The sequence below is a fragment of the Ostrea edulis genome, chromosome 3 (genome assembly GCF_947568905.1).
Source record: "Ostrea edulis chromosome 3, xbOstEdul1.1, whole genome shotgun sequence".
Taxonomy (NCBI): Eukaryota; Metazoa; Mollusca; class Bivalvia; order Ostreida; family Ostreidae; genus Ostrea; species Ostrea edulis.
In genome coordinates this window covers 83745294-83760281 of record NC_079166.1, presented here as the reverse complement: position 1 = coordinate 83760281, position 14988 = coordinate 83745294, and the positions used below count along the sequence as shown (strand labels likewise).

Genomic DNA, 14988 nt, shown 5'->3' with positions numbered 1-14988 from the left:
CTATAGCATTTCACTGGATAGTTGATGCCTATCAGGGGTGTAGGACAAGGGGACGGGGGCACGTGTCCTCTTACTTTTGGAAGATGGGGGAGGGGGGCACAAGTGGGTTTGTGCCCCCTCACTTTTTTACCACAAAATTAATATAAATTGATCAGATGATAATATACCACGGTTAAAAAAATACTCAATTCTAATATGCAGGTTCTCAGCACTCAAAGCATTATTTCTTGCATGTACATAACCTATTTTCTCCGTACTACTTTTTTTTGGACCGAGTTACGTTTTAAACCGTCATAAAATTGTTAGTTACAAGAAAAATGTTCCCACGGTGAAAATAGTTATATCTCATTTATATTAAAAGGTGACCCCCCATTGTAATGTCCGAAAGTGCTGTATGTCGTACACAGTACAGGGGAGTAGGGGAAGGTACAGTCGGGACACATGCCCCCACAGTACCTTCCCCCACACTTTTCAAAAGGGGAAGAAGTATGGTTGTGCCCCCACCCCCCACCTTTAAGTAAGGCTTTTTTACAATCTGATTAGAATAAGATCCCCGATCCGCTCCTTTGTTTTCATATTGTCTCTACAACATAAAAACAAAGGAGCAGATGGAGGATCTCATTTTTATCAGATTGCTAGATAGTACCCACAAATAAAACAATTTTGACTCATTACAGTCGGAAGACCCTCCAGAGGTCATGAATCTTGAATTCTTCTAAAAAAAATTGTGTGATTAAGATGTGTTTAAGGTGGATTTTTTCGGTGTCCCTTACTATTTTTAGCCCAGCTACGCCACTGCCTATTGTGTTAAATTATCAAAACACCCAAAATAAAACGTCGCACTGTCATATCACAGTAAATGCAGTGCACCTGCTATCACCGTGTATAAACGCACTAGAGTAAAGTGTATCACCTACTCTCTCTCTCTCTCTCTCTCTCTCTCTCTCTCTCTCTCTCTCTCTCTCTCTCTCTCTGTGTGTGTGTGTGTGTGTGTGTGTGTGTGTGTGTGTGTGTGAATGTATGTGTGTGAAGAATGTAGAGGAATCAAATTTACAAAAAGATGTGATTAATTAAGATAAATTCCAGGTTTAGCACCCTGTAAAAATGGCTGATGGGGGATTTGTCTCCCCCTTTCGAAATTGCTTGGATATCCGTATGAGTGCACAATTCCCGCCGCTGATCAGAATTAAAAGACTTGCAAAACATAGTAACCCCCCGGCATGTCCATCCAGGTCTGCAGAGGATGGGCTTATAGACAGAAAAAATTTGACATGTTAAAAATTTCTGCGGGAGAAAAATTCCGCTAAAATTCTTTCTAATTTGTTCTGATCCCGTCAGAATTCCGCTTTCCTGTCCTCTCCGGTGAACATCCATGGTGATTCCGTTGATTCTATATGATAAAATCTGCATTTCTTTCAGCGGATATGAATAAAACATATATGTAGTGTTCTGCCATTTTGCTCCCAAATTTCAAATGGATGAACGCTGATATATAACTAATGGGTGATCTGCAGTTCATCTATAATTACATATATTTTGATAGTGTACTTTGAAACAGTTTTCGTAGTAGATACAAAAGAGCTTATTTTTTTTTCAAGTACTTAAAAGAATCACTCGAACATTAAATATTTCCTTTATTCCTTACATAAATTCCTTTTGGTTTTTTGTAAAGTAAAATTAAGTATGATGTGATCCAAGGTCATATTCTTCAGATGTCGTCATCCAGGTGAACTACTTATAATAAATGGGTGATTAATTGATTTCTGTAACGATCATCGTATTAAGGGCACTAATTTCCTTCTTGTAACTTTTTTTTCAAATTTCGACATTTTAATTTCAATGATAGAGATTTCCTTACAAAATCAAAAATACTATTGAATATGAATTGTAGAAGGATAAAGTCAGTGGTAGTTCCAGGAATTTCCTAACGGGAGGGAGGGGGTGGGGCAGTAGAAGTCAGAGGATCTTAGGCTTTATTGAAGCCTCCAGTGGGTCCAGAGCAAGCTGACGAATTCTTACAGATAAGAGGTGAATTTTTATTGAAATTAAAGATAATGAACATAAAATAATACATTAAAAATTCAAACAGTGGGAGGGGGCGCTGGATCCGCCTTTGTACAGCTATGATTACAGACCGAGTCTAGATTTGTTTTTTGTTTTAGATTTTTAAGTAAACATACTGATGACATAGGAATTGATGTGATTTGATAAACTTTCGTCATTATTAATAGTTCAAACTTCAGGTCATAAATTATTTTAAACGCGCATGCAAGGCGGGTTGACTTGTGACAGTGTTTTGAATTTCAATTCACCTTGTATGCAGCTCTCTCTCTCTCTCTCTCTCTCTCTCTCTCTCTGGTCAGGGCAAAGAGGGCGGGCAACACCCCTTTCCGTCTCGCTAATTCCACCAGGCTGTTTTTCGTCACTTCTTTATCGATTTATATTTCTAACAAAATTATATAAATATATGTGTAGTATATGCATGTAATTAGGGAGACAGACATATACCTAAATCAAATTAGTACAGATCCTATACAAAAATATTCATAATTTTGATTGGACTAAATATCGTAACATGCTAACGATTTCATCAGCTAATACCCGCGATATTTACTTCTGCATTGGATATATATATATATATATATATATATATATATATATATATATATACTAGGGTGTCTCATGTATAAAAAAGATATTTGGTATAATAAAGTGTCGGGTAGAAGCTTTGATGATGCAAATGCTGTTTGTTGAAAACCAGCCAATGTCTGTGTTAACGGCAGGGTCGAGAATCAAACACGGAATTTCCCGAATGCAAAGCGAGCACCCCAGCCACTAGATTACAGCGTATGACGTATCTATAGGCTGGAAACAGAATAGTTAATTAAAGTGTGCGGTTTTCCTTGTAAACGGGATAATGTATAGTCATAATGGAGATGTTGGTTTAAATAGCAATGCACGTATGGATGTACGAAAAATAGCTAGGTGATTAAAAGCCGTTGGGCTTTTTAATAAAGGGGCCCCGTGTAAAGGAAGGGTTTGACAGAATGAAGAACTCTCACTCCCGTGGTTTTGTGTTTTTTTCACTTAATGCTGTTCCCTCACTAATCGAATGTGATATGGAATAATATAAATCCGGTGAGAAAAAATCAAATTCAAGAAATGAAATTCAAAATGCAATAGAAAGCAATCTTTAGTGTCCAGGAGAATGAATTTTAGGCTGCGTGAAACATACACGTTTTCTGTCTCAACAAAAATGCATTACTGCCAACACCCACTATATACAACACGCGCTATTCAGGTTTCATTGGGACATTTACATACATTCAACGGTTGGAAACACTAAGTAGTTCATTTCGATTTTCAAATTAAGATCTGTAAGACCAAGTTAATTTATATTGAAGTTTAGTTAAATTACACAAAACATGTTTTGCTTGCCTTGTGAAAATAATACCGAAATATATGAATTGAAATACAATGTTTTTTATGCGATGCAGCAATGACGAAAACGAAATGCCTATGTATGAGAAGCCCCGATTCGCCTACCAAGCCAAACAAAATGTAAAACTTGTGTGAACACATAAAAATAGATGTAAGTATCGATCAAACACGTAATGTCTCTAAGTGTAGAAAGATGCCGCTAAGTGTGACAGCAAAAACTGAATTCAACAGAGAATATTATGTATATGATGAATCGCAGTACTTATGTGTTATGTCACGGTGAAGATGTTGCACACTGCTCACATATGCTAACTTTGCAGATTATCCTGATTATGATTCAGACTACATGCGCTTCTAATGTTGTTTACATGTCCTATACAGACAAATCATGAAACTGCTGTTGAAAAAGTGATGGAAGAGCAGACACTGTACATGTCGAGGTGCGGCTGTTGCTTCCCATGTAATTGGGATCATCAGCGTTGCTTCCCATGTAATTGGGATCATCAGCGTTGCTTCCCATGTCATTGGGATTGTCAGCATTGCTTCCCATGTCATTGGGATCATCAGCGTTGGTCTGTCAATTGCGATGTGTGTCAAAGCCTAATCGAAATGTCATGATTACTACAAGCTATCATAGGTTTCTGTTACACACAAGTATCCAGGAATGTGCAGTAAAAACGAACTCTTGAGTCAAACGAAAGCTTTTCAAAAATTGCCATCTTTACTTGATAAGCAATTTCTCTGTATGTTTTCGCTTAGGAATATTTTCCAAATCATCAACAAACAAACATCCCCAACTTACAACACAATTCACAAAGATGTGTAGCCTGGATATTCCCTGCACTGATTGTTCGAGTTGTCTGATTACATGATAAAGCATGTCGGAGTTTGTAGTTTTTTCCAAAATGAGTTCTAGACCACTATACACTACACACGTTCACCTGACTATAGAATATCACAGATTCATAACGTATGTAATAATGATATAACGGATTCATGAGAGCACTGTAGACTTAATTTTTCACACTTATGAAGACTGTCAGTGATTGGTCAGAGTGTGTTATAATAGAACCTGCCATTGGTGGTATTTTTGCACGAGATACAGAACAACGAAGACGTGTCTGATGTTGTGTAAGTTTTTGGTGATATATTTGTCATTTCCAAGTACACAATAAGTTGTCAGTGAATATTTTGAGTGCATAGATTCACTATATGGTGTACAAGGTATTATAGGAGATTCATTGCTAAACAATGCTGTTAGGAAGCGGAATTCGATATTTAGCATTTTCTTAAATCAGACATATAGAATTGAGAACTAGGTTATAGCTTAATGTTTCTATTTATACTTAATGTGAGAATATTATTCAGTTTTACATACATGTACTTCGGTGACACAACGGTGTTTGAGTTATATGTGTGTTTCAGTATATTTACAGTGCTTATTTTATTAATAGGTCTACATGTACCTTGACCTGTCATGGTGGCCATTTTTGGGGCCGGGTACTGCGTGCCTTGTTTAGGTTTGTGAACTTTGCGTATTTGCAACCTTTTTCTATTTTGCTGAAAAGAACTTGTGTGTTACACCGATGAAAGGTTTGTTCAGTGAATAATTTTAAAAACAAATATTTCTTAAAGTGCATGTTGCGCTCTATACGAAAAATTTAAATATATAAGGTAGGCATGTATATAATTGTATACCTTAGATATATTGAGAGGTGGAAATGGAAAAACTTACTTACCTTGGTGTTAGTCGTAGGGACTTACATAAAATAGACTTGTCTGCCTAATTGGCATTGACTATAGCTAGCCTACAGGGTAGCGCTAATTGACGCCCAGGTTAGAGATGCGTAGGCTTGTTTGTCTGTTTATCTGTCTGTAAAACCGATTTCCAGACAAATCTTAAATAGGTTTTGAACTTTATCAATTAGACCGCAGACTAACAGTCTGTATGGAAAATAACTTATTTTATTTCTTTCTTTTTTCAAAATAAGATATGCATTGTTAATTTAATGGTATCTATGTTTAGGAAACTTATAAATCGCTGACTAGCACCCCCCCCCCCCCCGTATAAACAGGGTTAGGAAAAGCCTTCATTACCCCTTGTTTGCCGTAAGAGGTGACTAAATAGGGCGGTTCTTTGGAGGATATTGCAAAACCGATGTCGAGTGTCACAGCATGTGTAGTGAAATAAAAATCCCTCCCTGTCCAAAAGTCATAAGCGCCGAACATAGTACTATATTTTGTAGACCTTCATAGACAATGGCAACATCTCCATATTAGTGAAACAATTCTCGAACGAAACGTTAAATACTATACAACCAGCCTTTGAAGTTTCTTTCCAGTTGTATTTTGCGTGTGTTTGCATTATGATATATAAAGATTCATTATTGAATAATTAGTTTTTACACAAATGCATACTTCTCAGTATCACCCACTGAAACTTCAGGACACAAACTGATTATATAAATAAGGGACGTGGAAGTGATGGGCTGAACTTATAGGTGTATTTTATTTTGATGAACGTCGTTTATATATGAAGGCACCTGTCATAGTATTTAAACAAGTTGAAAAATACGGTTGTCTGTTATGATTGTCCAACGCTGACGGAGCGATGCTGAACACAGAGAATACATATAACTGTTTTTATCCGGTGTTACGATACGCCGTCATTATGGCCTCTGATTAATTTCATTAACCCCTTCTCTACCGTACCGGACAATTTGACCGGTGGCGCGTAAAAACAGGGCAACGCAATAGGAGTGCCTCTAAATCATTGAAACTACGATCATAAGATATATGATCTATATATCATATTTTTGGAAATTTCCTCTATTTTTTGACTATGTAAAAATCAATAAAGTAAGTAAAGCCATTAAATTTAAAAAAGCATTTAAAGTGAAGGACGGCTTCGTCTAAATATGACGCAACGCTTTTTCGCAAGGTCATTTTCCCCCTTGATATGATTTTTTTTATTTTCCTTATGAATTCAATATTTTTTATATTTTTGAAAAGCATATATTCCCTGCTTTCAGAAGATATAAAAAATATTTTTAATGCCTGGCAAAGTTATAAGAAAATAGCAATTTTTTTGCACATGATCGTTTTCTTACGATTTTATTTTTCAATGTTTAAACATATCGGTGTTTTACCTATATTTATATATGGAAATAGGGAAAAGTAAATACAGCTTATAAAAGTTGAGGAAATTTCCATTTTGATGGGCCATTATTCGTGTTATAATTCTCGGTAGTTTTTATATTACGATAAAATGAAATTGGGACATGATGCACGGTTTTCTTTAAAATTAGCGACAAAACGTCGTCGCTAAAAGCGATCGACGCACGTCGCACAATAAAGTGGTGAAAACTATAAAATTTGTATTGTCCTCTTTTAGTAAATTCAGTACCTTTTGATACATAAAACAATATACACATATGTATGAAATAATCAGCCAGGTATTCTCTGCTTTTTAAAAAAAGCATAAAACGAATATTGGTATACAACAGTTACACAACCTACATGTAACTTCATAAAACACCTATTGAGAATGTTACATCGGCAGAGTAAATTTAAAATAAAAGATAAATAAAATACTTCAATTTCAGATATAAACATTATATTTGTTCGAAATAGGAATAATGTTCCCCCTGCCAAACAAATAAAACTAAAAATAAGTTCGCATATAGCCTATAGGCCTATAGTTTTATTTTTCCGCGGGCCCCGCGGGGTTTTCTGAAAGTGTGCACGGGGAACACGTGTTTCCAACACAGCTTCACTGTAACAGCGAAGGCTTGTATTTTACATCTTTAAAGCGACCTGATGTCAGAAGAAGATGCCCTGGAATTTCTGTTGCAGGATGACCCAAACGATCATGCATTCAGTATAAACATGTACATGTAAGTTGATGTAGCCACATGGCCGACTAGAAAAAAAAAATCAGTTTTGTTATGTTATGAAAAATTCACGATTAATCAACGCGATTTGATGCCATAATTTGTCGTTTCATGAGACAAAATATCTATATTTTATGATATCTAAACCAAGTTAGTAACACCCAATTGTTTATTAAGAGCTAATATCATTTAATCTGTCCTGGTCCGGCATCAATCCATCTGATTAACACCCCCCTTTTTCCAGAATTATCTCCGTACCTGACGCGCGAGTGTAAGAAGTGGGTGGATTTGGTGTACAATGCGAAGGGGGATAGTGTGGTTTTAATCAGACTGGGCATTCATGGCCGCTGGTGAGAGGGCTATTTTCCAGGATTTTCCCATGTTTATTAAAATTTATCTTTCTATGAATTGTAATGATTATCATAATATCTGGATTATTTTTTTCATATTGTAACAGAAATATAAACGAAATGTGTTTGGGTCGAAATGGGGGGGGGGGGGGGGGGGGGGGTACGTAACATCAAAGTCTGATTATGACAGGCTAATGAAAATCATATAGATTTCTCTTTTATCCAAATTCATGTATTTTATATACACTGAGTATATTATGACCATAAATTACATGTGCTCTATACATGCTGGTACTGGTATGCTATGAGATGTGATCTTGCCTAGATTTTCTCTAATTTCGACTAAATCCACACCCCATCAGAGTACCATGCAAGGGGATTTAGACACTGTGTACCATGAAGAACCAATTCAATTCTACTTTTATATCTGGGGTCACATACTTTCCCTCAGAGTTGCAGTATTTTCGCTGGACCCTGTAGGTTTTAACCTGAATTTCTTCAGTACCCCCCCCCCCCCCCCCCCCAATGTATATGCTGACACCTACACCATGCATATTTTTTTTCCATTACGCACTCTGCTACACTTGCGATGTATAACAAAATATTACATTCATATCTAACACATCTATGTACGCAATCCCTTACCAAATGTCACTTCAAATACAGGACATCTCTATCTTTCAATAAATTTGAAATGTACTTAAGTTCGAAACTGTCCCTTGCTACCATGAAACTTATATTTTGCTTTAAAACATAAACCAACAATTCTTAATTGTAATTTCTTTTCATCTTTAAAAAGGGTATTGACATCCCAATATTTAGTGGGAAGTTCCCAGGTATCGTCCGCTAGTGACAGTCTGCTGGCGAATCCAGGCGTGCGATGGAAGGATGCTTATGTGAAGGACACAGGGACACCTGATCCAAGAACTGTGGCATTTCATTCAGAGTGACAACCTGAAATTCAGTTGGTATGACTCTTTGAGGTTAAATATAGGGTTTAATTTGTATACATTTGGTTAACAATAAATAATGATAAATAAATCCAGATAATACATTCACAAATGGAATCATGGCATTATGATACACTGAAATGCATGTTGTACTGTTTTTTACTGCATTACTAGGTATCACATACATACAAAGAGACAAAATATGGAAAATCATTATTCTGTTTCTAATTATAAGGTATAACAATTTTTCTAAATGCTGACAAAAAAGGTATGGGGGCCAATACTGATTTTATTTTCAATTTCCTTTCAGATACGGGACCCGATTATTCAGAGAACTGCAGATTTTAGGAAGCTGTTTTTGACAGAAGATTTGGTTTTCTCCATCTGTATTGCCACCAACCATTATGCTGAGATGGTCATATCTAGGGGGAAGGATTGTCATTATGCTTCCCAAGGAAGTTCGCATCCTCTCACTGAAGAGTAATTGTACAGGTAATACTAGTTTTAAAGTACCGATATTGTGACAGTGATTTTCAGTTTAAAACGAATAATAAAATGCATAATAAAAAAGATTATCTTTACCAAAATTAATCTTGCTGTGCGTCTAACTTATTTATTAGATGTTTACTACAATTACCTCTGATAAAATTTCATAAGTAATTAATGCATACTAGTAATTTTCAGAGGGCCTTGACTATAGAAAACATTTACAGAGCCATTTGAGCATTCAAAAGCTCTGACAATACATTAGTATTTAGGGCTAAGTATTAAGAAATTCTTTTTTCTTCAGATTTTTGTGCATTATCTTATGCATGTTTGCTGTGAAGTTCCAGTTGGTAGACATATATTGGTCAATGCATGCCCCTATAGGAACAACCCAGTACAGTGTATCAGGAATTATGTCTAGAAATAAGTTTTAAAAGGTTGAATATAAGAACATTTTGTTAAATATGATGCAAGTACATTTAAATTTAGTGATTGAAAGTTAGTACTTGAACATTCGTATACGTTGAACTTACAGAGGAAAAACGGGTAGTACTTTTTGATAAGGTACTGTTGCTTAGCAACCAAATATATTTGAATGCAAAAAATTTAAATATTTTAGATTAACAATAAAGATCTTTGTTTTAATGTTGCAATATTTATTCTATTTAGTGGAACATAATGGCAAAACGTCATATTATTAGAAAATGATGGATATGTACAATGTATATAAAGTACAAAGTTTCCATTTTATGACCTTTGACCTCAATTCTCTTCATCATATTTTTTGTTAAAAACCTTTTAAAATGATTAAAATTTATTTAAAGATTATGTTTTTAAAATAATGTGACATTTACTAATCAACACTCAGTGTAATTGTGCTTAAATTGTGTCAAATGTATGTAGAAAGGCAAATTATGGTCAAAATTGTACTACGAGTGTTGTTACTTAGCAACCAAAAATATCTGTTTGTCAATAAGATTGATTAATTTGATTGTGATGCGTTTGTAGTATTTTTAAAGGCACATCAGCTCATACATTTAGAATTTCCTATTTTTGACTCTAATCTAGTGAGAGGGGTCGTAATATATATATTTCAGAGAGAAAAAATTGCAAAAATGTGCACATATATGACCTTTGACCCCGTAGCTCTCTTTGAGATCATGGGATACCTTGACAAACTTTATACGAAATTATTCCCTGTCCAATTCCTAACAAAATTATATGTCATATGCCTATCCTAAATCGTAATACATGCAGATTTTATTCGATGTAAAAATATTGTCATTTAGTCTTTAAAAACCTCTAAAATGTGCCGGTAGAGAAAGGGTTAACAATACAGCTAGCATTCATTTTCGCATTTTATCTTTTACCTTTTAATTTCTTATGCTAGGTGCATTTTGTATATTTTCTTCAACATGATATCCGCCTCTTGAAAAACAATCGTCAATGCTATCTTATCATGTTCGTGGGTTAGACTGGCCTTCAAAACACTTATCTTCTTCTAAAATAATCTTCTATGGATAATTTATTCAAGCTACCACTTTTAGTCGATACAAGGAATTGGGTATTTATTATGGGAATTGGAAACTAAGCATTTACATCTATGTTTCAGTGGTCGCTATTGAATATATATACAATTTAAGATCTACTTTAGTATTAAATAACAGCAAGCGTAAATATCTTTCAAACTGTTACCGTAGTAAATGAGAGAGAAATAACTTTACCATGAAAAGTTTCTTTTTCCGTTTAAAATCTAACAGATATATGATTTTTTTTTCAGAAATTGCAAAGTAAATAATTGGAATCTTGCTACAATGATCGTCATAACATCACTTCAACCGTCCTATCAAAGATAATCCTGGTGGTTTCAATGTTGGGTATCGGTACAGCAGGTAAAGATTCCTACATTTTCAGACTGTAGCTATGTTCATCACATTATACCACTAATTGATTATGCTTTAAACATATTTTGATATACGGGGTGGAGGTACGATAAAAAAGTGGTGAAAACGGAACAATTATACTTGTAATTAATTCGATAGAAATTGAGAGTAGGGCAAACACTGGATCCGCATTCCGTAGTTCATTAAAGTTGAATTTTAAATTCCAGTTTTCACTAGGAAAAAATGTAACTTCAAAACCCATTTAATCTTGAACCAACTTCATATATTATTTTAACGCTACATTATGTAAAGTGCTTTGATTTAAAAAAAAAAAACCATAACAAAGTCAATGGAATTTATTTTGAAAACAATTTGCTATGATACGTGGAAGATACATGTAGACATGTCTTTCTAATTGAAATAGTCCAGGTTGAAATGAATAATGTAGTTTAAAACAGATGTTTTAAATCTTGAAACATGCAAATAATTTATCATAAAACTTAGTACGATTGAGGTGAACATCGGGGAAAAGAAAATTCACTAATAATGCAGGAAGTTCGAAAATTCACTAATAATGCAGGAAGTTCGAAAATTCACTAATAATGCAGGAAGTTTGAAAATTCACTAATAATGCAGGAAGTTCGAAAATTCACTAATAATGCAGGAAGTTCGTCTAAAGGTTTAACAGAATCAATAAGCGATGTTTGGTTCCCATAGCATGCTTGACTTGAGAGTTGATGATACATGTTTGTGCAACCAGTACTGGTTTCTTTAGCAACAGAAAGAAAAACTTGCAATTCAGACTTTAAAACTATATTTTGTAAAGAGTGGTATCTTGAAGTAATGAAGATTGGGATTCAGGAGAGACAATGTATTGATAACAGCTTTTTCTTCCCCGATTTTTATTGCGAAAGCATATAGTCACCGTGTTGTTTGTCTGTCCGTCCGTGCTCATAGTTCCTAAATATTTCATTATAATTGATCACAAATATTCTTTTAGAACATCTTTTTGAGCAAGGTCATTCTGGGCACTCATAACATGTACATTATATAAAGAAAAGGTTCCTTATTTCTAAAGTTTATGAACAGGTATTGACAATGTATCACACAAATAAGTAACAGCAGATTACTTGCAGGTAAAGACCACTCCAAGTTTTTTTGTGAAAATCGATGCCCCTCAACATATACATTATATATGGAAAAAAACCCTACACATTTCAACAAATTTCTAATAACAGGTATACATTAGTTTGAGTGTCACTTCCCATTTGAAGTAGTTTGTTAGTAAGATGCAGACCAGGAAGCATTCATCAATTTTACTGATGATCGGGTTGTTACAAAGCAATAGATAGTGACAGTTCTAGAGGTGAGAGATTTAATTTAATAAGGAGTTATTAGCATATCTAGAGGTGATGTATTTATTCTGTCTACGTCTGTAGAGGTTAGACATTTATTGTTAACAGTTCTTGACGTTAGACTTTTATATCATGAGCATTTCTAGAGGTTATATTTTTATTTCGTCCAAGGTTCTACATGTGAGCGTTCCTTATTGGCATTGTACGAAGATTCATATCAGCAGTTTATAATTATTCATTATAAATATGTTTTAAGTTTCATCATTGATACACGTTTAGGTTTCTTCAAGTTAAGAAAACATTTGTGCACTACATCGCGGGATATCTACTTCGTGTTTCTAAATCAGTATCTATCAATTTCAGTTCCGTCCATTCATGAATCATCTTATGAAGTGTTGGTGATATGCCTACGTGACAGGAAATTTGACGAAGACGTTATTGATACGGTAACTGTCACATCTTTGACAAAATAAATGTCTTGTCATTGATATGGTAATTGTCACATTAATAACACTGTAAATATATTGCCATGGATATGGTAATTGTCACATTAATAACACAGTAAATGGCATGCCATTGGTTCGGTAATTATCACATTAATAACACAGTAAATCATTGATACGTTAATTGCCCCATTAATAACACAGTTAAATGATATGTGATTGATACGGTAATTGTCACATTAATAACACTGTTAAATGACATGTGATTGATGCGATAATTGCCACATTAATAACACTATTAAATGACATGTGATTGATACGGTAATTGTCACATTAATAACACTATTAAATGACATGTGATTGATATGGTAATTATCACATTGATAACACAGTTAAATGACATGTGATTGATACGGTCATTGTCACATTAATAACACAGTAAATGTGTTGTCATTGATACGGTAATTGTCACATTAATAACACAGTTAAATGTCATGTGATTGATACGGTAATTGTCACATTCATAACACAGTTAAATGGCATGTGATTGATAGGTAATTGTCACTTTAATAACACAGTTAAATGGCATGTGATTGATAGGTAATTGTCACTTTAATAACACAGTTAAATGACATGTGATTGGTACGGTAATTGTCATATTATTAACACAGTTAAGGAGGCCGAATACAGTTATTTCTGCCCTAGAGATTTTTATTAAATTTGTATCATTGATGAGTTGTACTTTCGACATTTTATTAAGAAAATAAAAGTTGTCTTTGCCCTTACAGTATTGTGTAGGGGTCGACTCAAAGTATCGACACATTTATTATGGAACCTAATGGGATTTTCTCCTATGATAAAGAACTTTTTAATATTTTTCATATTTTTGCCCTAGAGTTTTCAATCTTTTCAATATATGTGAAAGTCTTCGACATATTTGACAATATAATGTAATGAAATAAAATCAACATGTCCCCGATTAGAAAGACCAAGGGACCATCTCAAAATTTCCTCCCTGAGACATTTTTGGCTCTCATAAACAACTATTAGACAAAATTTTGAAGACGAAACCCTGTAATTTTGTTTGTAACTTCCTCAATTCATGGGGACTTACCAAATCTATCAAAATAATTTATTGAGTGTGTATCATTGTAGAAAATGAAATTAGAAGAATGATTAGGGTACGTTTCAAAGTTTTCATTTGAGAATCTACTTATAGTTGTACGTGTAACTTCTGAATATATCAACAATGATATATTAATGAATAAGTTATTTGTTTCATTGATTAGATAATTTCATGTTTAAACACCTTTAGTTTTGTAATGCCTGATAAAATAAGAATATTACGGTGTACATGTATACGGTTCAAAGGGACTATCTCAACATTTAGTTTCCTTTTCAGCCAACTGTTTTTCTTTCTATTATTCATCAATATTAGGCCAAATGTGTTGGATGAAAGCGCGAATCATCTTGTTTGCAATTTACTCAATTCATAGGAACTTACTTATGCTCTTTTAAAAATCTATTTTGTATTGATCATGATGGAAAATAAATTTGGGGAATTGCTTAGGGAATATCTCATTTTCTTCTGATAGTCTGAAATAGTTATACCCGTTAGATGTAAGAATGATTTTGTATGCGTGATTTAGATGTTTCTTTGAATATGGGATACTTGATAATTGCAATAGATTACTAACTTCCATATGATCAGGAAAATAAATTAAACAGCTATATGCATATTTGATATAGAATAAAGAAATATCAGGAAATAGTTATAAATTTCAGAAAATTTAAAAGAGTCACAAGATTATATTTTCAAAACTTTACAAATTTATTTTTCGATCTCATGCGTAAATAAATACAACGCTACTTTATAAATGATACTATCAACTGTTTAACCATTAGGCCTACCAATGGCTCCATGCATACTTCAACTATGGAAAAATATACATAGTAAGGTCAGAGAACATAATTAAAATCACCAGGTCGTTAAGTTTACTAGGGGGGGGGGGGGGGCACTGCCATTAAATAAATGTGTTGGAATAAGTAGGCCCTAAGTATTTCTATATCGAAATCTCTATGAAGTATATTGTTTTGCCCAACTACATTTACAATATAGATGTGATCTGAAATATATACATGTAAATTACAGAATTTGTAATTGGAAAACGTGTGCACTATACCCGT

At 34.0% G+C, this 14988-nt stretch overlaps 1 protein-coding gene across 1 annotated transcript in view; it reads right to left on the bottom strand.

Moving 5' to 3' along the window:
* LOC130053656 (uncharacterized) overlaps positions 1–14988 on the bottom strand; it is a 231689-nt gene that overhangs the window by 50836 nt on the left and 165865 nt on the right. The gene's annotated exons all lie outside the window — the stretch shown is intronic.